This window comes from Ursus maritimus, unplaced genomic scaffold (genome assembly GCF_017311325.1).
Source record: "Ursus maritimus isolate PB19 unplaced genomic scaffold, ASM1731132v1 scaffold_18, whole genome shotgun sequence".
NCBI lineage: Eukaryota > Metazoa > Chordata > Mammalia > Carnivora > Ursidae > Ursus > Ursus maritimus.
The window spans coordinates 193,805-214,236 of record NW_024424230.1 but is presented as its reverse complement, the minus strand read 5'-3'; the positions used below and the strand labels follow the sequence as shown (position 1 = coordinate 214,236).

The 20,432-nt window shown below is 43.2% G+C and overlaps 1 non-coding gene across 1 annotated transcript; it reads left to right on the top strand.

Annotated features, from left to right (window-relative positions):
- The first annotated feature begins 12,175 nt into the window (after positions 1 to 12,175).
- On the top strand, positions 12,176 to 12,282 carry LOC121103295. Its single transcript, XR_005835452.1, has one exon. It is a non-coding gene; the product is annotated as a U6 spliceosomal RNA (small nuclear RNA).
- Positions 12,283 to 20,432: the final 8,150 nt, after the last annotated feature.

Genomic DNA, 20,432 nt, shown 5'->3' with positions numbered 1-20,432 from the left:
CTGAAGGTTGCTGGAGGGGAGGTGGGTGGGGGATGGGGTAACTGGGTGATGGGCATTAAGGAGGGCATGTGATGGACTGAGCACTGGGTGTTATCTAAGACTGATGGATCACAGACCTCTACCTCTGAAACTAATAATACATTATATGATCATTGATTTTAAATAAAAAATATATAAAATGTGTGGAAGCACCTTTGTGGGTGATGTGTTCTCCCACACGGAAGTGGTGGGTGGGGTGCAGGCGGGGCGTCCTTGTGGGGAGGAGCTTGCCAGTGTCTGCTGGAGTCACAAATGCATTCTCTGTGACCCCCACCTGGCACGTGGGCATCTGCCCTGAAGAGGCTCAGGTCCTGATCTCAGAGTCCTGGGATCAAGCCCCTGCAGGGCTCCACGCGGGGTGTGGAGTCTGCTAGGGATCCTCTCTCCCTCTCCCTCTGCCCAACCTCCAGCTTGCACAGTCTCTTTCTCTAAACAAATAAATAAAACTAAGAGTCAAATCTAAACCTGGCATTAGTAGCCAGGGCTGAATTCTGTGGGCGCCTAATACATGGACTTGCTTGCGTCCTTTGGGCTGATGGACCCAGTACAGAAAATTCCCGTAAGAGCTTTTTCTACCAAATGGCATGTTTTTCTTAAGTGAGAGCTACTCTGCTCTCAAGTTGTGAAGCGGAATGTCAATGGGATGAGAAGCGAGTGAGGCAGGGAGGCCACACACACAGAGCATTCTGGTGGCACGTCTCCGACCTCAGAAGGCTGGGTCAGGCGCACCGTGATCCCGGGGCGGTCTCTTCCTCTTCTTCTTCCTAAGGTGGGTGAAGAGCCAGTCATTGAACCGGCCATTTCTTTGCTCTTGAGAACTTGAATCACAGGTTTGCACTGATGCAGAGTGGCTCCCTGTGGTTGTCTCCGACGGCTCTGCGCGTCGACTCCGCCCCGACAACAGTCGGGTTCGGCTTGAGAAAAATGTCACGAGAACACTGTTTCAGTTTTTGCTTGGCTGTAGTTAAATAAATAAAGGAAAATGGGTAGTTTCATAAAAGCAACATAGAATTACAGCTAGAGGGCTGGTGGGGAATTCCAAGTGCGTTCTCCAAAAATATGTGTGTGAGCAGAAAAGTTTCTGCTTCTCTTGGTTTTCTAATAAGATGTGAGCAAAAGACTGCTGTGTAATGAACACCGTAAGAAGGTGAGTTTTTAAAAAAATTATCGGGAGTATCAGGAAATAATGGTGGTGTATCGGGTAACCTGGAACGAATATTCTTTCCTAATCTTGGGCTCATAGAAAAACTGTCAAAACCTCAAAAGAAATTTCATGTTTTGAAAGTAGGTTTTCCTCCTCAAGGACTCCCGTTTGTGTTCAGTCAGAAATTAGGGGCAAAGCAGCTAACCGCGAGCCAACTGTTTCTGTGGCTCCGGACGTCTGTGGGGTGACAGCGGACACTGTGCGAGTTCTGGACAGTAGAGTGTGTGAGAGTGTTTCTTACCACGGCGTGTGATGTTCTCTGCTGGCCTACAGCGAGCCGACCCCGCTATGTCGAATACATAACTCTAAGTACTTGAAAAGGGAGTTCTGAAGATGGTAAAATTTCACGAGACTAAAACTTTATATTATGGTATTGTGAGCATCCTAAGTCCTCAATTTATTTTTTAAAGATTTATTTTAGAGGGGCGCCTGGGTGGCTCAGTCGTTGAGCGTCTGCCTTCGGCTCAGGGCGTGATCCCGGCGTTATGGGATCGAGCCCCACGTCAGGCTCCTCCGCTATGAGCCTGCTTCTTCCTCTCCCACTCCCCCTGCTTGTGTTCCCTCTTTCGCTGGCTGTCTCTATCTCTGTCGAATAAATAAATAAAATCTTTAAAAAAAAAGATTTATTTTAGAGAGAGCGTGCAAGTGGGGGGAGAGGCAGAGGGGGGGAGAGAGAATCTCAAGCAGGCTCCCCGCTGAGCGCAGAGTTGACACGGGGCTCGATCTCAAGACCCTGAGATCACGACCTGAGCCAAAACCAAGAGTCAGACGTTTGACTGACTGAGACACCCAGACACCCCCTACGTCTTCCATTTAAATGAAAAAGCAGGGAGTTTGGTCTGAAACCTCTGGAAATAAACCGTACGTGCACTGGAGGGTTTGCAGTTTTGATACTTGGCATTTGGGGAAGTGGGCCAGAGGCAGGTGGAGGCCAGACGTTTGTGTCACACACTGTGACAGGTGATGTTTTCTTGGGATGTGTTCTCCTCTTGGTCGTGCTCGTGATCTGCGGCTGGGCAAACCTGGGCGTGTTGTCCACACCTGCCGGCCCTTTGCCGTGCGTGCAGCATCTGGCGTGAGGTCTGGGCCCAGCCCGTCTGAGCCAGGCGAGGAGAAGACGCAGGACCGCGTTTCATTGCTGCTCTTAGCAGGAAGCACGATGCTCCCGTCTGTCCTTACGATGGGCTGGAAGTGGAAGCAGGAGCTTATGTAATTCTCCCAACACTAGAGGATGATATCTGTTGTCAAAGAGTATGGGGAGATTTGGAATAGACAGTGTTCTTTATTGTCAAGTATTCCCCAGATTTGGAGAGTTGCTTAGAATATTCTCCAAAGAGAATTACGTGAGGATTGAGTTCTGGGATTTCTTTCTTTTCTTTCTTTTTTTTTTTTTTTAATATTTTACTTATTTATTTGACAGAGAGACAGGCAGCGAGAGAGGGAACACACGAGGAGGAGTGAGAGAGGGAGAAGCAGGCTTCCCGCTGAGTGGGGAGCCTGATGTGGGGCTGGATCCCAGAACGCTGAGATCATGACCTGAGCTGAAGGCAGCCACGTAACGACTGAGCCACCCAGGCGCCCCTGGGATTTCTGAATGAAAATTTGTTCGTCAACATCATTAGGCAGGGATGAAATGAGTATGTTTGTCAGTTTTGTGTCTGAGTGCTGGGGGAGGGTATCACCAGACTCCCTGTACCCACAGGACGTCATGATGACGGCCTTCCAATAACGCAGTCAGTGCAGCATGACTTGTGTTTCCTCAACTGCACACCGTTTTGTCCCGTCAGTCCTGGACTCACTCAGCGCTGGCCCAGCTCTGTGCACCCGGAGGGCATTTACGGCCCTTCCCTTCGCTGGGCCCTGGCGCTGTCCTGCACAGCAGCTGCCCACCTCCTTTCTGCCCAGGCGCTCCGCAGCCCCTGCAGCTTTCATGCAGCCCTGCAAACCTCGTGATCGTGGGGCCCATGACCAGTCTTTACAGAATAGAAACGTCCGTAAGAATTATTCCAAGGCTGGGTCGGTCATACTTGGGCATGGGTCATTTTATTGTTTGTTGTCTCAAAAAAGAAAATGCACGTCTTTTTTGTTGTTTAAGTAGGCTCCCTGTCCAGCATGGGACTTGAACTCACAATGCTGGGCTCACAGGAGTTGCACGCTCTATTGACTGAGCCAGTCAGGCACCCCAAAATGCATGTCTTTTGTCACAAACCATTACTTTTGAGATGTTCCAATCTATATTGGGAATAGATCTCTTGAAAAAACTGGGACATTTGGCTTTTCATAGATTTTCAGCAATTTTTCTTGATGACCCAGATTTTCTCTTTTGTTTATGAGGTGAGGTTTTCCTGATGCAGTGGTTTCTCGGCATTACGTACTTGCTTGGGTTGCAAGTGGCAGGGATTGCATTTTTTCCTTATTTCTGATTAATATATGTCAAGGATCCCTTTTAGTGGCTTGCCTATAAGTGGCTTTTAGCATTGGAATGATGGCTCTAAGAGAGACAGTTTTGCCTGCAGGGAAGCCTAGGCCGTCGGGGGCACCCCCCACCCTGGTCTGGCCCAGTGAAAACTCAGAGCAAGGCCTGGAGTAGAGTCCACCTGCCAGGGAAATGAGGGTTACAGACGGTAAAGCTTTCGTAGAGGTGGATATGGGGCTCTCCTGGGGTTGTGTTGAAGTACTCTGTTTCCCACAGGGCATACGCTGCTCCTTATGCCCCAAGGAACGAGGTAGGTCCTCCTCCACCCTCTTCCCTGCCCCCGAGTTTATGTCACCAGAGGAGATTGAGTGTGTTGTATGAACGTGCAAGGGTCCTCGTTGGCACAGAGGCCACGGCAGTCCTCCCTGGCTGAGCATTGCGTGCTCTGTCTACCCTCTGCTGCACGGAGGACAGTGGTGGAAAGGCCTGGCTCTTTCCACATTTCCCTTGGAAACAGGACAGGTCTGAGAGGCAAGCACCTCAGATAAAGGACAGTAAAGCTCAAAGAAAAGACTAGGATAAAGTCACTGAAATCAAAAACAAATGAACAGACTTCCATATAAAATTATATTGCATTGTAGTGGGACCTGGGTGGCTCAGTCAGTTAAGCACTCGACTCTTGATTTCAGCTCAGGGCATGAGTTCAGGGTTGTGAGGTCGAGCCCCATGTTGGCCTCCACACTCAGCATGGACTCTTCCTCTGCTCCTCCCCTGCTCATGCTCTCTAAACAAACAAACAAACAAACAAATTGTGCAAACAAGCTTGTGTGTGAAATATGTAGTGTTGGAGAAGGATGTGGAGAAATTGTTTTTATCTTAAAGGCTAAGTTTTGGGACGCCTGGGTGGCTCAGCTGGTGAAGCATCTGCCTGCAGCTCAGGAAGCTGAGCAGACTCCCTGCTCAGCAAGGGGCCTGACGCAGGGCTCCATCCCAGGACCCTGGGATCATGACGTGAGCTGAAGGCAGATGCTTAAATGACCCAGGTGCCCCAAGTATAAACCAATTTTTATTTTTTAATTTTAATTTTTTATTTAAATTCAGTTAATTAACATATAGTGTATTCTTAGTTTCAGAGGTAGAATTCAGTGATTCATCAGTTGCATATAACACCCAGTGCTCATTACATCATGTGTCCTCCTTAATGCCCATCACCCAGTCACCCCAACCTCCCACCCGCCCCCAGCAACCCTCAGTTTGTTTCCTATGATTAAGAGTCTCTAAACCAATTTTTAAATGATGACTTTCTTCTAAAAATATTTGCATCCCTCTTTTAAGAAAACCTTAAGAATACCACTGGGAGACTGGCAGTTCCAACTGTTTTGCTATTTTTTCTGTTAAGGCAGGTGAATCTGGTTAAAACTGCTCGTGAGACTGAACTCTGGAAAGCCTATGCAGAAAGAAATCACTGGAGGAAAGACTAGAAACGTTAAAGAAAATGAGGTGAAACCAGACTGAGGCTCTGTGTTTCTGTTAACACCAGCATGCACTGCCGCTGGACGTTGGCTTGCTGTTTTCTCTTCTGCCAAAGGGGTGGGACATCATTTTGCTTCTCCGTGGAGCAAAATGGAGACAGAAACAATTGGTTCTTGTAATTCATGGTACTTATGTGCTGCAAAGCTGCTGTCAACCCTGGAATAGTGGATACGAACCACTGCTCCTCAGGAAATACAGCGTTAGGTTCCTGCAAGCCTCTGGTCACAACATTCTCAGCAACCGATCAGTACAAAACTCTGTCTTTTGGGTGTTTTTGTTTAAAGGCACCCTATGTAGTATACACTGTTAATTCATTATCATTGACCTCACAGCCGGCAATGTCTCCCTCATCCTGAGTGAAGCCCATCTAACACATACGTTTGCTCCCTAAGGCACCGCCTTCTTGCACGTAGGAACACTAACACAGACTTCAGAAGTACACCTGGGGACTTTTTACACACTGACAACACCGAGAAAACGCACAGAAGTGCAGTGACAACAGCAACAACAAGCAGCGTGGCGCTGAGTGGACCACAGAAAGAACACATTTACAGTATGAGCACCACCTGCTCACCCCCAGCAGGTCAGGGTGCCCCAAGCACCGGGTCGACCTGGTGTGCAGGTCCCTCCTGGGACGAGAAAGGGTGCTGCTCTGAAGCTGCTGCTTGGGGTGGCCCGAGAACATGAGCATTCGATACCTCACTGATGAACAGCTGCTTTCGATAACAGCGTGTTTTCACTTTCTATCGATAAGGAAGACAAGCCCACCCAAGTTAGGCTACAAGGGGCAAGAGTGACTGCACCCTACTTCTCTCAATCCGCTTCTTCTCTTAACCTCGAGTCTGCTCTGTGCTTTTTAAGAACGTTACAGCACACGTTCCTGCTTATTTCTGCTGTTATTTGTGATGCAGTTGTGAACTACTTGCTCCACATCCCTAAGCCGTGACCGTCCCACCAGGTGCTTAGCTTCTCCCATCTAAGCCATCACTGCTGTTTGCTAAACACCAGACAATTTCAGAACCTTTCTCCTCCCTCTTTTCTCTGAATGGCTCTTTAATTCCTTTTAAAAGGAAGCACAATTCTTTCTCCTGTTTCTAATGTTTACTATCTCACTTCCTAAAAGGGTCACACCTTTATTCTGGCTTTTGAAATCTAACAAACCAAATCAAAGAAAACAGCAATTGATAACATTAAAAAGGTGTGTTTTTTTTAAATATGTAATTTCTCTGAGCTTCTGAGAGAAACGCATTGCACACCTCTCAGAGAAGCCCCATGAGGATGCCCCTCAAGGGAGACTCTCAGGTACCGTAGAGACAGAAAATGTAATGAGGACATAAATGAGGAGAAGGACCCAGAAAAGAGACTCAGATCAAGAAACTCTGAGTAATAGGGGCGCCTGGGTGGCGCGGTTGTTAAGCGTCTGCCTTCGGCTCAGGGCGTGATCCCGGCGTTATGGGATCGAGCCCCACATCAGGCTCCTCCGCTGGGAGCCTGCTTCTTCCTCTCCCACTCCCCCTGCTGTGTTCCCTCTCTCGCTGGCTGTCTCTCTGTTAAATAAATAAATAGAATCTTTAAAAAAATAAAAGAAAAAGAAACTCTGAGTAATAAAAGCAGGGATTGTCGAAAGGGGCTGAAAGGTAACCAGAGAGTACCCTGGGGAGACAGAGTCTTGCAAGTGCTAATGGGTAAAGGGGCTCAATAGGCTAGGCAGGGATTTCCTGTGCAAAGAGTCCTAAGGACACCAATTTGTTTACACTTTCACAAGCTGTTCTAATTTATAGTCAAAAGCAACTGGGCTGGACTCCAAGCTGTTAAAGATTCCACCTGTTTGTGTTGGACCTAAATCTTATTTTTCAAGTTGTCAAAGAACAACACAAGTTGACACCACAGCCTCTTCAGGCATTTTACCAAAAGTTAGGACATTGACTGGGGAAGAGCAGAGCCCTAAGAATTGGAATGAGGATCTTTGAGTGGATTCTGATGAATATGAGAACCATAACTTCCAGCTTCACTGCACCTCTCTCTCTGTTAGAATCCAGTGCTCTTCCCCCACCTGAAGTCAGCCTCCCTTGTTGAAGGCTTTGTAATGTTCTCATTGAAGCAATTAGCTTGCAAGAGAATGCTATTCTCAAGGCCCACCCCACCACCTTTTTGCTGCCTCCAGACCCATTACCTGCACATCATGGGAGAGGAATCCAAAGTCTGAACTGGGTAAAGAGGCATATATGAAGATTTTTTTTTTGTAGTTGTTATCAAAAGAATTCTGAGTAAAATGTATGAAAGTGATTTTATTGACATTATACAAGGAGGAGAACAGTGTTGGATTGAGCTGAATTTACTGATATAGATGTACTTAGCAAATATTTGGGATTCATTGTTAGTGTGAGCAGTTGATTGTGACTCCTACAGTTTGCTTTGTTGGTTGACTAATAGCTGGAGTAAGCGGTGGCCACATTAAATGAATTTTAGATCCATAACTTCCTTGATTTAATGTAGAGGAAGGAATCTCTAGGCTTAAGGAGTTAGAAATGATGGAATAGATCTATGATAGTAATGGAATGGAGTGAGACCCCTCATGCATTTTCTCACTTGATTCTGCTAAGAGGGCACTGAGACATTCTTTTTACCAAATTATGGAGAAATATATCAATGAAAGCAACACTAGTATCCTTGAAGAACTTATATAAACCATTTTCTACTTGATAATGGAATGCTACTGGGCATGTCCAATTTGATACCTCTCTTGCCCAGCCTGACAGTGGTCCTGAGGTGGGCATCCCTGATCCAGCATTCCAGAGTCAAGCCTAGTTAGTGCTTTGTCCTTGGGTACCAGGAATTCTGGAGAAGATGATCATTTCAGGTATAACCAGCAAGAGGTGGTAAAGCTTTTGTGCACACATGAAAAGGAGAAAAATTAAAGTTTTCTTGAGATGCAGGTGAACTAAACAATGTAGGGAATTGACACCATGATGATAGTGTATGTATGTGGGTGCCTGTGTGTGGTTACAGATAAGCAGCATGCCTCCCCCCACCTTTGCACATGCTAACCCTTTACCTAGAAGGCTTTTACCCTCCTGTTCTGACGATATAAAACTCCATTTCTTTTCAAGATTCAAGTCAGGCTTCATATTCTCCAGGAAAATTTTTCCTACACCTCCCTTCTCCCAGAAGATACAGTATAAACATTTATCAGCACACTATCGTTGTGTGTTGTCAACATGGATTCTTTTGATTATCTTTCCCACTGACTTCCTTCTCAAAGACAAGGGCTATTGGTGCTCAGCAATTGTGGATTGAATGGTTAATAAGATATAACAAACTCTCAATTACAAAAAGGTGAATATTTCAGCAAAATGGTGGATCTTTTTGTTTGTTTTACTTTACTATTTGGGTAAAAGATTCAGATATGAAGTATCTGAAATAGATTTCACAGTTTATTGGAAACTAATAAACTGACTGCAAAGGTGATAAAAAAAGAATAAAGGAATAACAGAGCTTCTATTTTGTTCCATTTTAAATCTTCTAATCTGCTTTTCTCCTGTGACCTACTTTCTAGTAATGTAGACTTTGAATAAAGATAGTCATATCAAACTTGGCATTTGCTCTTGTGGAAAATATTTATGAGCAATGGGAAAGTAATTTAGCTTCCTTCCTATTATCACATTGAGCCTCTTTAATATGCTGGTATCAGTAGAGACAGTGGACTTGTCAAAGACTGACTTTTCCCATCTCCCCCTGGAAAGTTGGCAAGTGGGAAAACATCAGCGTAATTTTAGTTCAAATACATTTTTTTTACCTAACAATCGTTCTACATGGGTTTCATGCACATCAAGAAACTGTAGAACCAAGGAAATGCTTGTTTGTGCTTGACACTGTACTGAATGCTGAGTCTTCAAAGCACATTGGAAGTATTAGAAAGAAGGACTGCACATGGCTCCAAAGACCCAAATAAGTAATTCTGTTTTATTTTTCTTGCCAATAGCCAACTGATCAAAAGAGCAGACATTCATTGTTGATTTAAGATTTAATGATCCACATACACTTCGGAATGTATATTTTGCTGTTGGTGAGTGGAGTGTTCTGTATACGTCTGTTAGCCTTAATTGATTTTTAATGCTGTTCAAATTCTGTTTGCTTGTTGATCTTTTGTCTAGATGTTCTATCCGTTATTGAAGTAGAATATTGAAGTCTTCAACTGTTAATGTAGAGCTATTTTCCCTCCAATTCTATCAATGTTTACATGTTTTGGGCTCCACCTATTTAATGCATACATGTTTATAACTATTATATCTTCTTGATGAATTGACCCTTTTATCAATATTTAATGCCATTTTTTCTTTCTTGTGACAATTTTTTAAAAGATTTTATTTATTTGTCTGAGAGAGAGAGAGAGAACATGAGTGCACAAGCAGGGGGAGCAGCAGACAGAAGGAGAAGCAGATTCCCTGCTGAGCAAGGAACCTGACACAGGACTTGATCCCAGGACTCTGGGATCATAACCTGAACCGAAGGCAGACGCTTAACCAACTGAGGCACCCTGGCACCCCTCTTGCAACATTTTTTAACTTAAGTTTACTTTGTCTAATATTAGTATAGCCACTTCAGCTCTTTCAGTATCTATTTGAATGGAATATCTTTTCCTATCATTCCGCTTTCAACTTACTTGTTTTTGGGTCTAAGTTGAGTCTCTTAAAGCAGCATATAGTTGAATTATGTTTTATATTTTTAATTTTTATTATTTATTTTTTAAAAGATTTTGTTTATTTGAGAGAGAGAGAGAACAAGCAGTGGGGAGGGGCAGAGGAAGAGAGAGAAAGAGAGAAGACTCCATGCTGAGCAGGAAGCCTGATGTGGGGCTCGATCCCAGGACCTGGAGATCATGGTCTGAGCCAAAGGCAGACGCTTAACCAAGTGAGCCACCCAGGTACCCTTGAATCATATTTTTAAATCCATTCTGCCATATCTGCCTTTTAATTGGTGAGTTTAATCTATTTACATTTAAAGTGATTATGGATAATGAAGGACTTAGTTCTGCCAATTTGCTATTTCTTTTCTATAGTTACTATTTTAAAAAATATTTTATTTATTTATTTATTTATTTATTTATTTATTTATTTGAGAGAGGGAGCACGAGTGGGGGGAGGAGCAGAGGGAGAGGGAGAAGCAGACTCCCTGCTGAGTGCAGAGCCCCACGTGGAGCCCAATCCCAGGATCCTGAGATCATGACCTGAGCCGAAGTCAGATGCTTAGCCAACTGAGTCACCCAGGAGCCCCCATTTTTTGTGTTTTCTTAAATTCAATACTGCCTCCTTTTATATCTGATTGATTTTTATCTCATTTATTTTTTCTATAATTTTTAAATTTTATTAGTGAAAATGGCGATTAGAGTTAAATCCTAAATCCTAAACTCTAGATTGAATAGAAACAAACTTAGCTTCAACAGCATACATCAACTCTGCTCCTATCAAGCATCATCTCCCCTTTTATGCTGTTGTTGGCACTAATCACATCTTTATATGTTGTGTGCCCATTAGCATAGATATATAATTATTGTTTTATGCTTGTGGCTTCTAAATCATATAGGAAACAAAAAGAGGAGCTATAATGCAACAATACCATTATACTAGCTTTTATACTTATTTGTATGTTTACCAGAGATCTTTATTTCTTTGTATGGCTTTGTGTTACCACCCTAGGTTCCTTTTGTTCCCTGAATTCCCTTTAGCATTCCCTTGTAGGACAGGTCTACTAGTGATGAATTCACTTAGTTTTTGTTTATTTGAGAATGTCTTAATTTCTCTTTCATTCTTGAAGGATAATTTTGCTGGATATAAAGTTCTTAGTTGACATTGTTTAAATATGTTATCCCACTGCCTTCTGGCTTCCATGGTTTCTGATGAGAAATTGGCTGTTAGTCTTATCAAAGATCACTTGTATGTTATGCTTTGTTTCTCTCATGCTGCCTTCAAGATTCTCTGTCTTTTGATAGTTTGTAACATGTTCCATCGTATGTTTCTTAGTTTATCCTGCTTGGAGTTCATTGAACTTCCTGGATGTATATATGCATGTCTTTCATCACATCTGGGAAGTTTTTGGCCATTATTTCTTCAAATATTTTCTGCTCCCTATCTCTCTCTGTTCTTTGGGATGCCCCTAATGTGTATATTGGTACACTTGATAATGTCTTGTAAGTTCCTTAGATTGTGTTCATTTTTCTTCATTCTTTTTTTTTTTTTTTTCTTTCTGTTCCTCTGACTGGGTCATTTCAATTGCCCTATAGTCACGTATGTTGATCCTTTCAGAAGGATCTGAACAATTCTGATGCTGGACTTCTCTAGTGAATTTTTAATTTGAGCTATTGTATTTTCAGATCCCGAATTTCTATTTGGTTGCTTTTATAATTTCTATCCCTTTATTGATATTCCCTACTGTTCGTGCATCATTCTCCTGATTGCCCTTAGTTTCTTGTTCATGGTTTCCTTCAGCTCCCTGAGCACATTTAAGACAGTCTTTGTGTAGTAAATCCAGTGCCTTGGTTTTGTCAGGGATGTTTACTGCCAATTTCTTTTTTCCTCTCTGAATGTATCATACATTCTTGTTTCTTTGTATGCTTTGTAAATTTCCATTGAAAACTGGTACTGGACATTTTGAATATTGCTATGTGCTATTATTATTATTCTTATTGCAATGAAAAATAACAAGCATTGGCCAGGATGTGAATAAATCAGAGCTTTCATATATTGCTGTAAAATGGTGCAGCTGCTATGGAAAATAGTTTGGTGGTTCCTCAAGAAGGTAAATCTGTAATTACCATATGATTCAGCAATTTCCCTCCTACATACATATCCAAACAATATGAAAACATATATCCTCATAGAAACTTGTACATGAATGTTTAAAACAGCATTATTCATAATAGCCAAAATATGGAAACAGCTCAGATGTTCATCAATGGATGAATGGATTTTTTTAAATGTGGTTCAGTGATCATTTCTACAGCACCTATACTAAAATTAGAATGATACAAAGAAGATTAGTATGGCCCCTTTTCAAGAATGACATGCAAATTCTTGAAGCATTCCATATTTAGAAAATAAAAATAAAAATGTGGCTTATATATACAATGGAATATTTTTCAGTAATTAAAAGGAATGAATTAGGATAGATGTAATTTGGATGAACCTCAAAAACATTATGCTAAGTAAAAGTAGCCAGACACAAAAACAATCACATACTGTATGATTCCTTTTATATGAACTGTCCAGACTAGGCAAACCCATAGAAAGAAAGATTAATGGTCAGGGGCTGGGGGACTACGAATGAGGAGTGATTACCTAATGGCCACAGGATGTTCTCCTGGGGTGATGAAAATGTTTGGAAATGAGACAAGTGATGAAACATACTAAATGCCACTAGACTGTACACTTTAAAATGATTAACTCTATGTTATGTGAGTGTCACCTCAATAAAAGAAAAACTTAGTAATCCATAGCTCATCTTCTGTCTTGCAGCTGATCATTTTCACTCAAAATTATCATTCATCTTATATTTTTAACCATAATTAAACATTGCCATGATATATTGCTAGTTGTTAAAGTCTCTCCCTTTCCCCTTCTCTATCTATCATAAAGTCAAGTAATAAAGTAAGTTTTTGGGACCCTTTTGCCATTTTCCAATCAATAATGAACAACTACAACTTGTCTTTATGTTACCATTCTCTACAAAAAAGGCTTATAGCAGAACTCAATTGGTACATATCTGCAGGTGAGAGGGAGACATGACATTAATTGAATGCTAGTTAGATTTCACACACTATGCTCAGCTACTTATGTGTGATATCTCATTCCATTTTCACACAAAATCCAGAGATAATATTATCCCCAGTTTCTAAATGTGGTGATCTGCAGTGGAGTTCCAACGTGGCCCGAGGACACACACGTATAAAAACCCATATTAAGACTGACCTCTGCATGACCCCAAAGCCTGTGTTCCCTCTCTTATGTATTATGTCATTCAAGCAAGTTCCTTAGAGCTCCACCTGTCACTGTATCACCAAGGATGATTTATCTCTTAAGTCAGGCCATGTATGTCAATGCCACCATTTTAATATGTGAGGGAAGCTGGGGATTTTCCATATTAGGACAATATCTATACAACTCAGCATTTTCTCTTTACCCATACCCATAGTTATGGTTCTAATCAATTATGAGACTTCAGACCAAAAGGCAAATGATAATAGTCGAAAATATTCAAGTTAACACACTTGTCAGTACATTTTTTTGTTTTACAATTGAGTCCTCTTCGGTTGTGGGGAAAGGCACTGGCATCAGTAACTTACTCTAAATCTGTGGGTCCATCATTTTGAGAAGAGGTTCTCCCTGGGTTCTGGGGCAAGGGCAGTCTCTCAAGGGGTCTGCCAAGCCTTCATCTGCTCCCTCTGTAGTATGCAGAGTTGGCACGTGGCAGTCACAAGCTCACCAGCTCACAAGCTGTTACTGCACAGCACAGGGTCCATGACAGAAGATGCAGAATGCTGCCTGGGTTCCTGGAGGTCAGTGAGCGGTCAGGAAGGTTGGAACACCCTTAGAGAGCAGGAGAAATAGCCTCTTATCTCTGATGAGCAGATCCCAAGCCATTAGACCACCATTATCACTTCATTTTTTTTGTCTTAGAGACTTTCCTGGGTTAGAGTATAAACACCTCAAGGAGGGGTGTGATTAACTAACACCTGGGTCACCCTCACTCACCCTCCCTCACTCACTGTTACCTGAGCCCAGATTAGGTAAAAGCAAAGATCAGGAGTGAGGTGGATGTTGGTGGTGGGTGAAAGGAGTCCCTGGTGTTGAGGGCCTTTGAGAGAGGAAAGGATGGGCATGTGCTCCAACATCTTCATTTGTTTCACATCATTCTAGATCCTCCCCACACATGCTGCTGAGATCCTACATGCTTCTGAGAAATTGCTTATTTTGTCCTTTTAACAATGGCTGTAGGGCACCTGGGTGGCTCACGCGGTTAAGGGTCAGCCTTTGGCTTAGGTCATGATCCCAGGGTCCGAGGATCGAGTCTCACATCGGCTCCCTGCTCAGTGGGGAGTCTGCTTCTCCCTCTCCTTCTACCCCTCCCCCTTGCTCATGCTCTCTCTCTCTCTCTCTCTCAAATAAATAAAATCTTTAAAAACAACAAGAACAACATCAACAAAAACAATGGCTGTAGATCCTGACTGAGAGAATATACATACAAATGGTGATGGCCAGAGTATGTATGACAATGGGACTTGGTCAGTGACTACAGCTGCCCCATTTTCCACCCCTGCTTCTGGCACAGAGAAAGCCAGATTTCCTCCCTAAGCCCATGAGATTGGATGCCCCACTTCCAGGACCCACTTACAGCATCCCCAGGTCCACAGGCTCCATCAGGACACACCCGAGGTGTCCTTTGTTCCGCACTGAGGGTCTGACAAACCAAGTGTTGTGGCTGACCCCTTGTCCATAGCAAGCTTTGAATAAATAACCTCTGCTTCTTCCCATTCATGTGGCCTCCATTTATTTCCACAGTTAGGCAGGCTCTGCCAAGGTCCAGTCTGCTCTCTGTCTGTCACAGCAGCCCCACCTCTGACCAAGTGTGGTCCCCACAGAGGCCCCTGTGGTAAGCTGGCAGGGGAACTGAACTCTGCAATCTTTGATTGGAATTTCTAAGCTATTCTCATGTTTTTTCCCAGATCTTGTTATGGGTTCCTGTTTGTGTGGCATCCTTGGTGGGATCAGACCATTCCTTTCCTTCCCTTTTGCTGTCTTTGCATTCTTGCTTTTTATTTTTTTTTAAGATTTTATTTTTTTATTTTATTTTTTTAAAGATTTTATTTATTTGACAGAGAGACAGCCAGCGAGAGAGGAAACACAAGCAGGGGGAGTGGGAGAGGAAGAAGCAGGCTCATAGCGGAGGAGCCTGATGTGGGGCTCGATCCCATAACGCCGGGATCATGCCCTGAGCCGAAGGCAGACGCTTAATGACTGCGCCACCCAGGCGCCCCTAAGATTTTATTTTTAAGTAAGCTCTACACCCAAAGTGGGGCTCAAACTCATACCACTGAGATCAAAAGTCATGTGCTCTACTATCTGAGGCAGCCAGGTGTCCCTGCATTCTGGCTTTGTGTTGTTTTGTCTAAAGTGTTTTGGTCATAATGATAAAAATTGCAGAGTAGAACTCCAGCATAGGCCCGTGAGCCTGTGGTTTGAGCCAGCCTCACAGACCACTGGTTTGTAGTTCCCATGGACTGGTGTCTTCTTGGATAGACTGCTGTGGGTTAGCAATGAAACCAGATGAGGTTATCCTTCTGTCCCAGCCTTGTGTTCTGAGAGCCTGGCTTTGATTCAGAGAGACCATTTTCTCTGGTTTCCCACCTGCTGGGCCAACTGTTAGGTGGGGACCTGAGACACAAGGTGCATGACCATCACATTGCTACCAGCCTTCACCAGCTCCCATGTGCCAAGTCTAGAGCCTCTCCTCCAGGAAACCCCTACTTCTTATAGGTACTCTTGTTTATAATCTGAACACTTGTGCCTGTCTTTCTCAATGACATAACTTCACCAAGGATGATTCAGGCCAGTGTGAGGAACATATGGCTTGAAAAAATGTTCATTTGAGAGGTATTTAGAAAAGAAAGGAAATAAGATTTCTTAGGCCCAGACGGGCAGCATTGCTTAATTAGTATGCGGCACCCTCCAAATTATATTTTGAATAGAAAATTATTTCACTAGAAGATTATCTAACCAAAGCTAATGAACAACTTGACACACTTCAGCAACAACCAGCTAGACTCATCCCCCTGGGGAGTGCCTCCTATGCCCAGGTCCCCTCTTGTCCCTGGTTGCTCTCTATCTGCATCTCCATTGACTCTGTCCTCTTCTTCCCATCATCCAGACACCCTACACTTTCCCAACAATTCTCTTAAAACCCCAAATTACCAGTTGCCTCTAGAGATTTTTCCTTCCATAAGCCAGATATGTAGGTAACTATGGAATTAATCCTTGGACCCAAGACTAATTAAAAACTATAGTTAAGGATTTCTCTGAACCCAGATAAGACCAGCAACTATTCATAGGATTTAGAATTCTTTTTGATCCATATGACCCAGGGTTATCTGACCTATATCAACAGAATTTCATATTCTAAATCCTGGATGGCAAAAGTCAATGGGACTGACCTGGAAAGAGACCTAGAGGATCCCCGTTTTCATGATAAAGCAGTCCAAAGATAGTCAGAAAAGTAGGTTGACATCTTCTAAAAGCCATACTTGAAACATTTCCTGTAAAAATCGATTGGACCATAAATGTACACCATGGGGACTATTCTTGAATCCCAGACAACTCTTGTCTTCATCACCAAGCTGTGTCTGCCTTGTCCATGATATTTGATGCAGACCCTAGATAAAGATTTTGATGCTGTACCTGACAAGTATAAATATTCCATGGACATGGACATAGGAAAAATAATTGGATCAGAACCTATAAAAGTTCAACTAGATCCTACCTCGACTAGAACCACTATCTGAACTTCCCTCATATTCCTTGAAACCAGAAGCAAAGGAAAGATCCAGCCTCTAGCTGAAGGTCTCTCATCCATGGACTTCTGATGCCCCATACTCGCCCCTGTAAACTCCTATTCTTTCAGTGAACGGACAAAATAGGTGAGGATATCAACTTGATCAAGGATTTGGGCATCAATAAAGTTGTCATTTCCCCTTCCCACTAACCCACATACCATCCTGTTGTCAGTTCCTCCTAAAGCCACTTGCTCAGTGTGGTGGGTCTTTGTCCTTTTCAGTGTGCCCCTTGATGAAGACACACAGTGCCTTTCACCTTTACCTGGGGAGCACAACAGTATACCTGAATGGTTATGCCCCAGGGGCTCACTGACCCTTCCTCCTATTGTGCCCAGGTCCTTAATCAAGACATAAAGGATCTGAATCACTCTCATGATTCAGTGCTGACACTATAGTAGATGGCCGTCTACATTTGCTCAGAGAACAAAGCCTATGAGAAGGACTCCATTTACTTTCAGCCTTTGTAGAGAAGGGACATCAACTTTCAAAAGATAAATTATAATTTTGCAGAAACACAGCCCATTATTTAGGGTATGACCTATGTCAGGGGGGAAAGAACACTCTTCTGATAGACTAAAGACTATCATGCTTAACCCAGGCCCCTCACAAAGTGACATTTGGGAGGATTTCCAGGTGTAACTGGATATTACAGACAATGCAGGCCATTTTTTCCTGAGATTGTGACACCTCCTTTATGAATTGACTAAGTTTTCAGGGAGGGACTGAGGGACCTTTCCTCCTAGAGCTTAAAAACAATCAGGCATTCTGGAACCTGAGGAAGGCTCTTCACCAGCCTCCTTCCTTGTCATCCCTAACTATGAAACTCCCCATCATCTATTTCTGGAAGAACAATCCAGACAAGCCATGGGAATTTTAACTCAACTTCCAGGAAAGCCCGTCACTTACTACAGCCTGGGGTGGAAGTGCTCCACTCTGTGATGTCATCAGCTTGCTCTAATGGTTTCTGGTCTACTGCCTGCTTCTGAAAATAGGCTGCTTCTAGGGAATCTGTGAAGTTCAAAGTCCCTTGTTGAAATAGTCTTCCAGCTGGATGGAATTCTGGATTGCTTCTTTAGCTGTGAATCATGAACCAAATTGTGAAATCTGACTCTCTTGAGTTTTACTGCTGGATTTGTTGTTAGTGATAGATGGTGAGAGACCCTCCAATGAAGTTCAAGAGCAGTTTTCTCAGATGTGTCTTCCAATATACAAAACCTTGGGATTGAAAGTCATGAAGAAGCTGTTTAGAATGATGTGGTGGGAAGGCATCCTTCACCTGCTAGTGATGGAGGGGGCGGTACATGAGTTCCTTGCAATATTTTCCCATGTCTGTGTGTAGCAGGGCAGGATTTAGTAGCAGAGGTGAAGTCCCTAAATGCATAGGCTATCGGCATTACCAGGTCATAGGGTAACTGATGTGTCCTTGAGGGAGTAAACCATGTGGCTATAAGGACTAGTGGCGTGCTTTTGGCCAAAGGAACTCAGGGTTTCTGAAAATTTTGCTAGTTTTAATTTAAGGATGCCTTTGGCTCTTTCAGCCTTTCCAGAATATTGTGGATGGCAGAGGTGGTATAGTTTTTGAGCAAGTAGTAACTCTTTACAGAGCTCTTTCCTAATGGTTCCTACAGTGTGCGACTGGATCAGTTGATATAAAAGTTGGGATGCCCTGGTTGGAAACAAAATCAAAGTTTTCAGCAACTGTAAAGGGCTACAGCTTTTTGGCAAGAAAATACTTCAACCCATCCTGAAAATATGCATATAGTAACTAAAACATATTCAAATCCCATGGAGAGTGGAAGCCAGATAAAACCCATTGAAGATATTTATTTATTTATTATTTTTTTATTTTAATGTTTTTTTTATTATATTATGTTAGTCACCATACAGTACATCCCTGGTTTCTGATGTAAAGTTCCATGATTCATTAGTTGCGTATGACACCCAGTGCACCATGCAATACGTGCCCTCCTTAATACTCATCACCGGTCTATCCCATTCCCCCACCCCCCTCCCCTCTGAGGCCCTCAGTTTGTTTCTCATAGTCCATAGTCTCTCATGTTTCATTCCCCTTCTGATTACCCCCCTTTCTTTATCCCTTTCTTCCCCTACCGATCTTCCTAGTTCTTCTGTTCTATAGATGAGAGAAACCATATGATAGCTGTCTTTCTCTGCTTGACTTATTTCACTTAGCATTATCTCCTCCAGTGCTGTCCATGTTGCAGCAAATGTTGAGAACTCGTTCTTTCTGATAGCTGAGTAATATTCCATTGTATATATGGACCACAACTTCTTAATCCAGTCATCTGTTGAAGATATTTAAAAGGCCCTTGAAACTTTGGTTCCAGGCGGTATCCCATTGTGATGGTTAATTTTATGTATGAAGATTATGGGGTACCCAGACCAAGCATTATTTCTGTGTGTGTCTGTGAGTGTATTTCTAGATAAGATTGAATTGGTGAACTCTGTAAAGCAGATTGCCCTCCCCAATATGGGTGGGCATCATTCAAGCCACTGAGGGCCTGAATAGGAAGGAGGAATTAGCTCCTTTTTCTTCCTGCCTGCCTGTGTGAGCTGGACGCAGTCTTCTGCCTTGGACCAGGATTCATACCAACAGGATGTGGACTGGCATTGCACCATAGGTTTTCTGGGTCTTCAGCTCACACAACAGATTGTGGGACTTCTCAGCTTCCTTAATTGTGTGAATCAGTTAGTTCCTCATCATAAATCTTCCTAGCCTGTGACTTCGTCCATGTCCCTCTCTCCCAGATAAAGAATCAATTATTAAAATCTATTGATCAGACTCCAGGTAATTCTAAATTTTAATTCAATAACCTTCATAGAGCAATGGGCAAAATACCCATCACCTGAAAGAGAACAACAGAGTTCCAAATACACAGCCACTATGTCATAGGCAAGTCCTCTGTTCCTGGATCTCCATGTGCCCTGGCTGGATACTACTCTTTTAGGGGCCAGGAGAGTTGGTGCTGCTTGCCTCAGACTAACATCTCATTCACTTTAGGAAAAGTACTCTGAGGCTTGTCTATACACAGAGGTCCTAATTTTAGAGACCAACAGGCTGGAAACCCTAACTCAGTCATGAGCTCTAAAATGAGGCTACCTTGATTATTCAGGCACTTTTCCTGGATGGCTTTCTGATTCACTGTGAGGCCAACAACCAGAGCAATGTTCCCAAAGGTGGGAACTCTACAAAGAGAAGGAGAGCTACTGTTTCCCCTAGAGGAGCTGTGACCACTGTTGCCCTGAAGAGCTGGCATAAGTGGTGACAGGTGGTGGGACTTGGTCTAGAGTCCTTGTTGGCTGGTCAGGGCAGTATCTGTACCACTGCTGATGCTTCTTGCTCTACTGGGATCGATGAAGCAGGCAAAGCAGAACAGACCATGCCTTGCCATAAGGAAAAGCTATTTGTCTCTTCAACGTTAATCCTCATGGCCTATGGGATTTTTTCCTCTTGTCTGGGTTGGACAAATGGGGTCCTTAGTTCCATAGCACCCTACAAGACTAAGAATTGGGAGCACCTGGGTGGCTCAGCCAGTTACGTGTCTGACTCTTGATTTAAGCTCAGGTCATGATCTCGGGGTTGTGGGATTGAGCCCCGTGTCAGGCTCTGTGCTGGGTGT